Source organism: Propithecus coquereli, unplaced genomic scaffold, assembly GCF_000956105.1.
Source record: "Propithecus coquereli isolate 6110/MARCELLA unplaced genomic scaffold, Pcoq_1.0 Scaffold139, whole genome shotgun sequence".
In the NCBI taxonomy this organism is placed as follows: Eukaryota; Metazoa; Chordata; class Mammalia; order Primates; family Indriidae; genus Propithecus; species Propithecus coquereli.
The window spans coordinates 4,905,650-4,914,963 of record NW_012138191.1 but is presented as its reverse complement, the minus strand read 5'-3'; positions in this window follow the sequence as shown (position 1 = coordinate 4,914,963).

Genomic DNA, 9,314 nt, shown 5'->3' with positions numbered 1-9,314 from the left:
ATGAGAAAAATCTGTAGGAACAATCTGTTGATCTTTTGGGGAAAACAGGGTGAATTCTTAACTCTTTTCTTTTAATCAAAATTTATTTTATGTGAAGAAAAGATTTAGATTTTTAAAATGCAAACAGAAAGCACTGTTTTCATGAATTTTTTTTTTTTTTTTTTTTGTAAGCAAGGAACAGGAAAAGGTTCCTTAAGCATGATCGTGAAACCTGGAAGCCACAAAGGACATGATAAATAAATGTGACCACCAAACCATTTTAAATTTCTACACTGTAAGGGTGTGTTGTGTGTATGTGTGTATATGTGTGTGTGTGAGTGTCTTAAATGAAATCAAAATAAAATATCTGTAATACATAAAAGAGAACAAAATTAATTTCCCTTTATACCAAAAGTTGATACAAACCAGTAATGGGAAAAACCACCTCATTTGAGAAATATGTGAACAGACCGATTACAGGGCAAAAAATACACATGACTACTAAACAGGAAAGGAAGTTCAACCTCCCCATAATGTAAATTTGGATTACTCAATATAAGTTCTTGTGCATATTCAAATGCCAAAATCTAAAAGATCTATAATAAATAATGTTGGCAAGAATGCGGAGAACGTGTTCTCAACACTGTTAGCAGGAATACAAATGAGTGTGCATTTTTGTTGAGAAATCTGGCGATAGCTACTAAAATTTTAAGTGTGCCCACTTACAGGAATTTGTCCAACAAAAACCATTTGCACAAGTAGGCAAGGATATATGTATAAGGAGGGTTATTGTACAGAAGCATAAAACCCCGGTACTGGAAAGGAACCTGCAAGGTGCCTGGTCCAAGCATTGAGGTCCACCCCAGGGGAGGGATGCCCAGCTCTATGCCCCTGCTACCCTCTGCTCAAGTGCCTCTGTGGCTTCAAGGACACTTGTGACTCACCAGATCCCCAAGTGCAGCCCCTCGACTGAATCCAAACTTCACAGAACAAATCCCTGTTACAGAACAGGATTTTTCTGTAAAATTTGGATCCAGTCAAAAGGCCACACTCAAGGATCCGGAAGGCCACACGTGGCCCCAAGTTTGCAGATTCCCCACCCTTGGATGAGCAGAGTATCTTCAGGAACTTGTGTAAGCAGCAGACACCCACCCTCCTCTGAGCACACAACAGCTCTTCACTTGGAACACATAAGACAGCGTTTCTCAAACTTCAATGTGCACACAGATCACCTGAGGGTCTTGCTAAAATGCAAACACTGATTCAGTCTGGGATAGGCCTGCGATTCTGCCTTTCTAACCAGCTCAGGTGATGCTGACGCTGCTGGTCCGTGGACCACAGTTTGAGTAGCAAGGCCATAAGACACACTCTGCTTTCTATCTAAGTCTCATTATTTGCAGACGTGGCTTCTCCACTGAACCTGAGGGCATCACTACCTTGACTCTCATTTCCTACAGATAGGCCCCAGAGCTTTGTCACGCCCTTGGCATTGACCTAATTTACCCTTCTACTTCATTTCACTATTCTCACCATCTGGTCTCTTGTAGGGCAGGCCCATAGGTGGTGGCTGTGGCTGCCATAGGCTCCCCTCTGACTCAGAAATCAGACCAGACATCCTCCCTACGTGAGGCCATCCCCGCTGCTGCTCAATACGCTGAGAAGACCCTACCTCTGATGCCAGCACCTGTTGCTCCCTGTCCCTCGAACAGCACTTTCCCAGATGTCCACAGGGCTTGCCCCTTGTTTCCTTCTAGTATCTACTCAAACAGGAAGAAATAAGGGCTGGAGATGTAAATTTGGGTATCACCAGCAAACAGATACTGTTTAAAACCGGGAGACTAGATGAGATCACTCGGAGAGTGTGGATAGAGGCAAATAGGGAACCTTGGCTGAAGTCCTTGGCACGTGCCCAGGTACAGTAGAGAGGAGCAGGAGGAGGAGGAGGCAGCAGCAGAGAGAGGGGTGCCAATGGGAGACAAGGGAACCAGGCATGGGGCTCATCGCCAGGGCAGGAGCATGGCTGAAGGACGAGGTGATCGGCCCTCCTGGGTAAATACAGCAGCTTGAACACGGGTTAAGGCACAAACAGGCCAGCTCAGGGAGAGACGACAGCAACAACAGTTGGAAACTAGAAGGCAGACGGATGAGAGGTCAGCAGGATTGCTGATCCCTGGAGTTGAATACCAGGCTGGCAGTGGGGAAAGCTGAAAGCCCACCCTATTTATACTGTTAAACCCCCAAAAGGCTGCTTGGTGACACCCTGACCCTCTGGACAAGGAGATGAAGCAAAAGGCTCAAGCAGGGGGGTTGGTCAAAAAACAGTTTAAGAAGCGGTCAGATCCCCAGGTATTTCCAACTCTGTTCAGCTGGATCATGGACTTCCCCTCGTCCCCTGCAGAAGCCAGAGATTTATTTCCTCAGTAGAGTGAACAGAGGGCCTGGTGAGGAGATGTCAAACTCCGTGGAGAGCGGGGTTGCCACACCAGAAACAGGAACCACGTGAACGCAGCCATTCTGGAGGCTGAGGGGCCCTTCCCCAGCCTTGTTCCTCACATGTTCCCAGAACACCGGCCACCACCCCAATAGTAAACGGGGAGGTTTCCAGTAAAAGGGTTGAGACAGCTGAAGCCGCCAAACCCAACTCGTGCATTCAGAGCATCCGATCAGCTGATCAGCTGCGAGGTGCCCGCCCTTCCCCATGAGAGGGGCAACCAGACAGCTGAGGGAAACATGGAGCACAAAAGATAAACCCAAACACGCACAAAATAATCAACAGGAGGAAACTGAAACTATGCAAGGAGAAGAAAATGTAAAAAAAAAAAAAAAAATTATCACTAATACCCCTAGAGAGATAAGAGAAGAAATATTACCCATGAAATGAAACAATGGAATGATGCTACCAAACTCTGACTTCCTTTGCAGGAAACCTAGTGAATTGGTTGTTGGTGGGAAGAAATCCCCGCACATTTCGGTGACCAGAGATGACGTATTCTGTGGTGAGTGTGAGAGAAAATAAAAAAAAGCTCTTTGGTTCTTCTTCTTCTTTTTTTAATGTCTTGCAACTGTATATTTTTACAGTAGAAGAAAACAAATCCAAGAAGATTTCACGGCACATGTGATATTTGAATGCAGAGCTGGAAATACACCAAGGATTTCTCCCAGGTGGACAAAGAAGAGGAGAATATTCAAAGCAGAGAGAACAATTTATACAAAAACGATGAAAGGGGAGTGTGGTATCAGGTAGCATATCAACGCCAAACTGACTGGCGTTCAACACTAAACAATTGTCTTTCATTCACACATCTGCAGGTTGCCTGGGTTTGGGCTAATGGACTGATGAGTAGTTTGGTGGGCTTGGGTCTGAACTGCAGGTCGGATCCAGGTGTGTTCCATTCTTTGCGAACCAAGAGCTGTCTGAGGCAGGCCCTTTGCACGATGCAGACAGAACAGGAAGGCAAGCACTCTGGATGTGTCACGTCCACTATCATGCCATTGCCCAGAGTAATTTACATGAACAAGCCCAACACCAATGGGTTGGGGAAGTGCATGCCTCCCTCACTGAAGTTTTGCTAAACCTTATACCTGAACAGTAATCTAAACTCTCACAAGTGTGTTTGGGGAATAGCATGAACACATGTAACTTCTGGAAACTTTCTATTTGCTTTTTCTTTGTTTCTTTTATGAGATAGTCAGTCCAATGTGACCACAAGAGAAAACATGGGAGAGGCTCAGGGAAAAACGAAATGTATTATACTCACAGGTCCTAGAGACAGGAGGCATGGCATGCCACCAAGGACCACACAGGAAATACGCCAGGGTGGTCAGGAGGCAGAAGACAGGAGTGAGCAGAAAGTATGAGGCCAGAGCTTCCATGGCGGGTTCAGAGGGAAAGGCAAGGCAGGGTCGGGTGAACAGTTAAAGATTGGCTAGTCTGAATAATTTCTTTGGGCTTTGGACTATAAAGGCGGTCTCTAGTTGCCTAGCGCTTGGCCCTGGGTGATTCGGGCAGAGGAATGTTATCTCCTGGGTGCACAGGCCAGACACAGGAGGTATGGTTTAGGATTGGTTAGTTTGCATATCAAAGGCAAGTTCCTGGCTGGGTCTTTTGCTATTTCTAATAATTGGCTAGCCTCCAGGGAGGGGCAATCTCTCCAAGCCAGAAAGAATTTGTAAGATGTCAAAATATCATCATATACAGAAAATTTGAAAATATTTACAATACATACCTTAAAAACAAGACTAAAAGTTATTCAACTAGCACCAGCTCCATGTGGCAACAGAGCACTTGAAATGTGGCAGGCGTGACTGAGGAATTGAAATTTTGTTAGTTTTTTTGGGGGGGCGGGGACAGAGTCTCACTGCTAGAATGCTGTGGCGTCAGCCTAGCTCACAGCAACCTCACACTCCTGGGCTCAAGCGATCCTCCTGCCTCAGCCTCCCAAGTACCTGGGACTACAGGCGTGAGCCACCACACCTGGCTAATTTTTCTATTTTTTGTAGAGTCTCGCTCTTGCTCAGGCTGGTCTCAAACTCCTGACCTCAAGTGATCCTCCCACCTCAGCCTCCCATAGTGCTAGCATTACAGGCATGAGCCACCTTGCCCGGCCAAATTCTGTTAGTTTAAATAGCACATGTGGTTTATAGCTATTGTGCAGAACATGCAGTTGTAAACACTATAGTTAAAGCTGATATTTTGACTGGAGGATTCCTTTTATGAAATCAATTCTGAAAGCCTAGTTTTCTACATTTATATATTTGTTCTATCATGAATTTTGGATTTATTTTGATGATGTACTAATACTTGTTCTTTATAAAGCTTAGAGGTGATCATGAGGACCATGTGGGCCAAGTTAACTCAATTCCTGGACAAAAACTACTTCCCTGACCCCAACTTCCTTGCCAATATGTGTGTGTCCCTGGGACAAGAAAAGCTAGAAGAGGGTGAGGACAACTCAAAGTGAACCCCTCTACTGATAGTCAACATCAGATGGTCACAAGGAAATGTTATTTTTCTATTTGAATAATCTTGCATTATTGTTACATATAATTTACATTTACAAATTCCGCAAATATTAAGCATGTACCTCTCTACCGGGAAGCAGTATAATAATTCTGACAAACAAACATAAAAGTGGTACATGCATGAGAATGCTTCTATACAATTTTTGAGCACCAAAATCTCAGAAAGTTGAAAAATTCCAATAAAATACAAAATTCTTTCTCTTTCTAATTTCTTAGTGTCCATTCATTTGAGAAAAAAAAAAAAAGATGGAGCACAAAACAAGGAAATTGTCCTACAGAATTGCTGCAACCAACATAGCCTCTTATAAATAACGCATTGAAACAGAAAACATCGCCTCAGCAAAGTATATTACACAATAAGGGAGAGGAATTTCAAAGGTAATGAGGATAATTTCTCAGAGATATCTGACCAGAAAAACATTTTCAACTTTCTATCATAATTCCACATATTTCTCTGGCTTATTATAAAGGAAAAATACCTTTAGAATATTCCAGGCTGAATACAACAGCATTCACAAAGGTAACCAGAAACACAGGGCATAAAATCAATAATAGGAGTAAACCGGATTCCTTATCCAAACAAGAAAGAGAAAAGAGACCCAGAAACCGATAGCCAGTCACTCAGAAGATTGTTAAGAAATGCTTCTTCCTCATTTTGTCTCTTGAGGTTCTTTGTACAAGCCAGAATTTCACAATTAATTTTGCAGCTATAAAAAAGCTTTAATCATTCATTAAAACAAATATCATTTTCATTTATCAAATTGGAAATGATTCCAAAAAAGCGATAATATCATACTGGGAGATTCAGAGCACGCTTTTGTGGGAGTGTAAATTGGTAACAATCACTTTGGCTGCATGCTTAAAAACATGCCCCTCCTTTCTGCACACTCAACATCTGGCAATTTATTTAGCTACAGGGATGTTCTTCCCAGCTGTAAAATTGAATACTATGCAGTCATTAAAAGGATGTTGTGGAGTGTATTGTGATATGGAGGAAATCTAGTTCAAAAATTATGATTGTATTTGGGTAAGGAAAAATTATATGTACACATAAAAGTAACATGGAATGGGTAGGATTGTGAATCGTTTTATATTCTTTATTCTTATCTATATTTTCTTTCTAAAGTGTCTATTGAACACATATTACTTTTGCAAGAAAAAAACATTAATAATCATTGAAAAAGGAGAAGGGAGGGAGCAACTGTTTTAAATGCTGCTACGTGATGCTGTGAAAGTTGTTAGAATCAAAATGGAGTTACTTGTGTTAAAAACCCTGTCAAGAGGAGCCAGGCAAGGCATGAAAAAGGGGTTCGTATGCAAAATGCCTGATAAGTATCACAAAAGACTGCAAAAACCATAACCTTGCACAAAGGCCAGTTGCAACCTTACACAAAAAAATACCTCTACAAGGACATCTGCTCAGCAACTGCCTGTCTAAACTCAAACCAATGCCACCCTTGTTATTGATCCTTGTAGTCAAGGATAATTTTCTCAAAACAATTATGTAATCTTTCTCCTTTTTCCTTTAAAAACCTTTGCCTTTCTTTACCTCCCTGAATACGCTTGTGGTTTACTATGGCATGTATATTCCCATTGCAATGCCCTATTTCTGAATAAACCTCATTTTCTTTTAGAAAGCCTCTCTCTGTCATTTAGGTTGACAAGGCCTGGCTGTCCCCTGGGTGGTGGATGCCATCTAATGCTTCATTTTAACAAACTGCCTTTTGCTCAGGCCAGGCTGGGGAGTTTCTTTTCCTTGCCATCAATGTCGTGTAATACTCTAACTCAAACTTCTTATCATGTGGAGGTACTGGCCGAAGAATAAACCCATGGGTTGATCTGTAGTATTCTTCCACATCTCTGCTACCAAGGCTTTAAGGCTTTCAGAAATAAACTCAAATTCTCAACATCTGGAATGATTGAGACAATCTATCTTAGCCCATTTATGCTGCTATAACAGAACACCACAGATTGGGTAATCTATGAAGAACAAAATTTTATATCTCACAGTTCTAGAGGCTGGGAAGTCCAAGATCAAGGCACCAGCATGTTCAGTGTCTGGTGAGGGCTTCTCTCTGCTCCCAAGATGGTGCCTTGGTGCTGCAATCCCTGGAGGGGAGGAACGCTGTGTCCTCAGGAGACAGAAGGCAGAAGGGCAGGGGGGCCAAATGCTGCTGTGTGAAGCCTCTTTTTTAAGGACCTGAATTCCATTCACAAAGAAGGAGCCCTAATGACCTAAATACCTCTTAAAGGCCGCACCTCTTCATCCTATCATGTTGGCCATTAAGTTTCAACACCTGAATTTTGGAGGGAACATATTTAAACTATAGTACCATCTTATATTATGTTTTCATTAGGGTTACATAGTGCCATCTTGTTATGTCAGACAGACCATTTCTAAGAAGGCAGCAGTTTGCATCTGAGGTGTGGGCAAGAAGGTATGACACTCCACTTTCACGCACGAGTTGTTTCTTCCCCAAGATAGGATCCACAAGGTCTGCAGACCTGAATGCATGTAGCGCAAATGAAGGTTTCTGACTCTCCCCAACCCATTTGAGCCTACAGGTCCCCCCCAACCAGTGTTCATTACACCCTTTTCAGTCTCAAGGGGCTTCTCCCTGGCAGAAAAATCAGAAGCAAAATATGAACAAATATAGAAACCAGAGTTTTCAGAGTAATTTTTCAGATTGCTTCAAATGGCAGCATTTCTAGTCCTGGTTTGTCTCATTTTCTTGATTCAATACAAGAAAAAGAAATAAATAAAGAACATAAAAGAAGATAGACGAATGGCCAAAAAACATGAAAAAATGTTCAACATCACTAATCATCAGGGAAATGCAAAGTAAAACCACAATGAGATTTCACCTTACTCCGGTCAGAGTAGCCTTTATTTAAAAAATTCCAAAAACAATAGATGCTAGCTAGTGCGGATGCAGAGAGAAAGGAACATTTATACACTGTTGGTGGGACTGTAAATTAGCACAACCTCTATGGAAAACAGCATGGAGATTCCTCAAAGAATTAAAAGTCGACCTACCATTTGATCCAGCAGTCTCACTACTGGGTATTCACCTAAAGGAAAATAAGTCATTTTATCAAAAAGACTCCTGTACTTGAATGTTTATCAAAGCACAATTCACAATTGCAAAGATGCGGAATCAACCGAAATGCTCATCAACTCATGAGTAAATTAACAAAATGTGGTATATGTACACCATGGAACATTACTCAGCCATAAAGAAGGATGACTTAACGCCTTTTGCAACAATTTGGGTGAAACTGGAGACTATTATGCTAAATATCTAAAGAATGGAAAAACAAACACCACATATGCTCACTATTAAATTGGAACTAACTGATGAGCACACTTTTACGTAGAGGGAAGTAAAATTCAATGGAAATCAACCAGGAGGGAGGGGGGAGAGGGGACGGGCAAATACCTACCTGACAATGAACAATATATGGGTGACAGGCACTCTTATAACCATGACTCAAGCATTATAAAAGTGATTCATGTAACCAAAATTATTTGTACCCCATGATACTTTGAAATAAAAAAAAACATAAATTTTAAAAAAGAACAAAACTGCCCATGAGCTTTGAAATGACCTCCAACCACTTATACTTTCATATTGTTGATTTTGGCATTCGATTTCACTTCCACTATATGCTATTAACTTTTATTCAGATGTCCCTCATTGAAAATCTTTTGGGTAATTTCCACTGTTGTTCCAGTCAAGCAATTATAACTTACATAAAGCCAGAGCAGCTCTCAGTTCAGTCTTGGCATGAAGTCTCATTCAAAGAAATAACAGTCCATCAGAAAATTGAAACAATTAAAATTGTGTGTGCCTCTCAAGAAAATGCCACAGGACAAGTAAACAAAGCTTCTGAAACAAGGTAGAGAATATCAGTGGGTGCAGAGTTCGAATTTTAACGTGTGACACACCAATAGTAAGTGTTTGAACACCAAGAACAACATGGTCAGGGCAGCAGGCTCTGGAAGCTAACCCTGGCTGACAACAAAGCAAAAAACCAAAGACCCAGCTGAGGAAGGAGACCCAGAGGGCAGCTTCTTTAGTCCTGATGAAGAACAGTCAAGCACAGGGTGGGGGCGGTGGCCCAGGAGGATGAACTGCAGTAGGAGTCACAGGAAGGCGGTGTGGAGACGTGCCTTGCAAACCCAGCGTCTGAGAATGTGAACCTTGTGAACCTTCTTGATTAAGAAGTGGTCCAAGGCAGGGCGAGGTGGCTCACGCCTGTAATCCTAGCACTCTGGGAGGCCGAGGCGGGTGGATCTCTCAAGGTCAGGA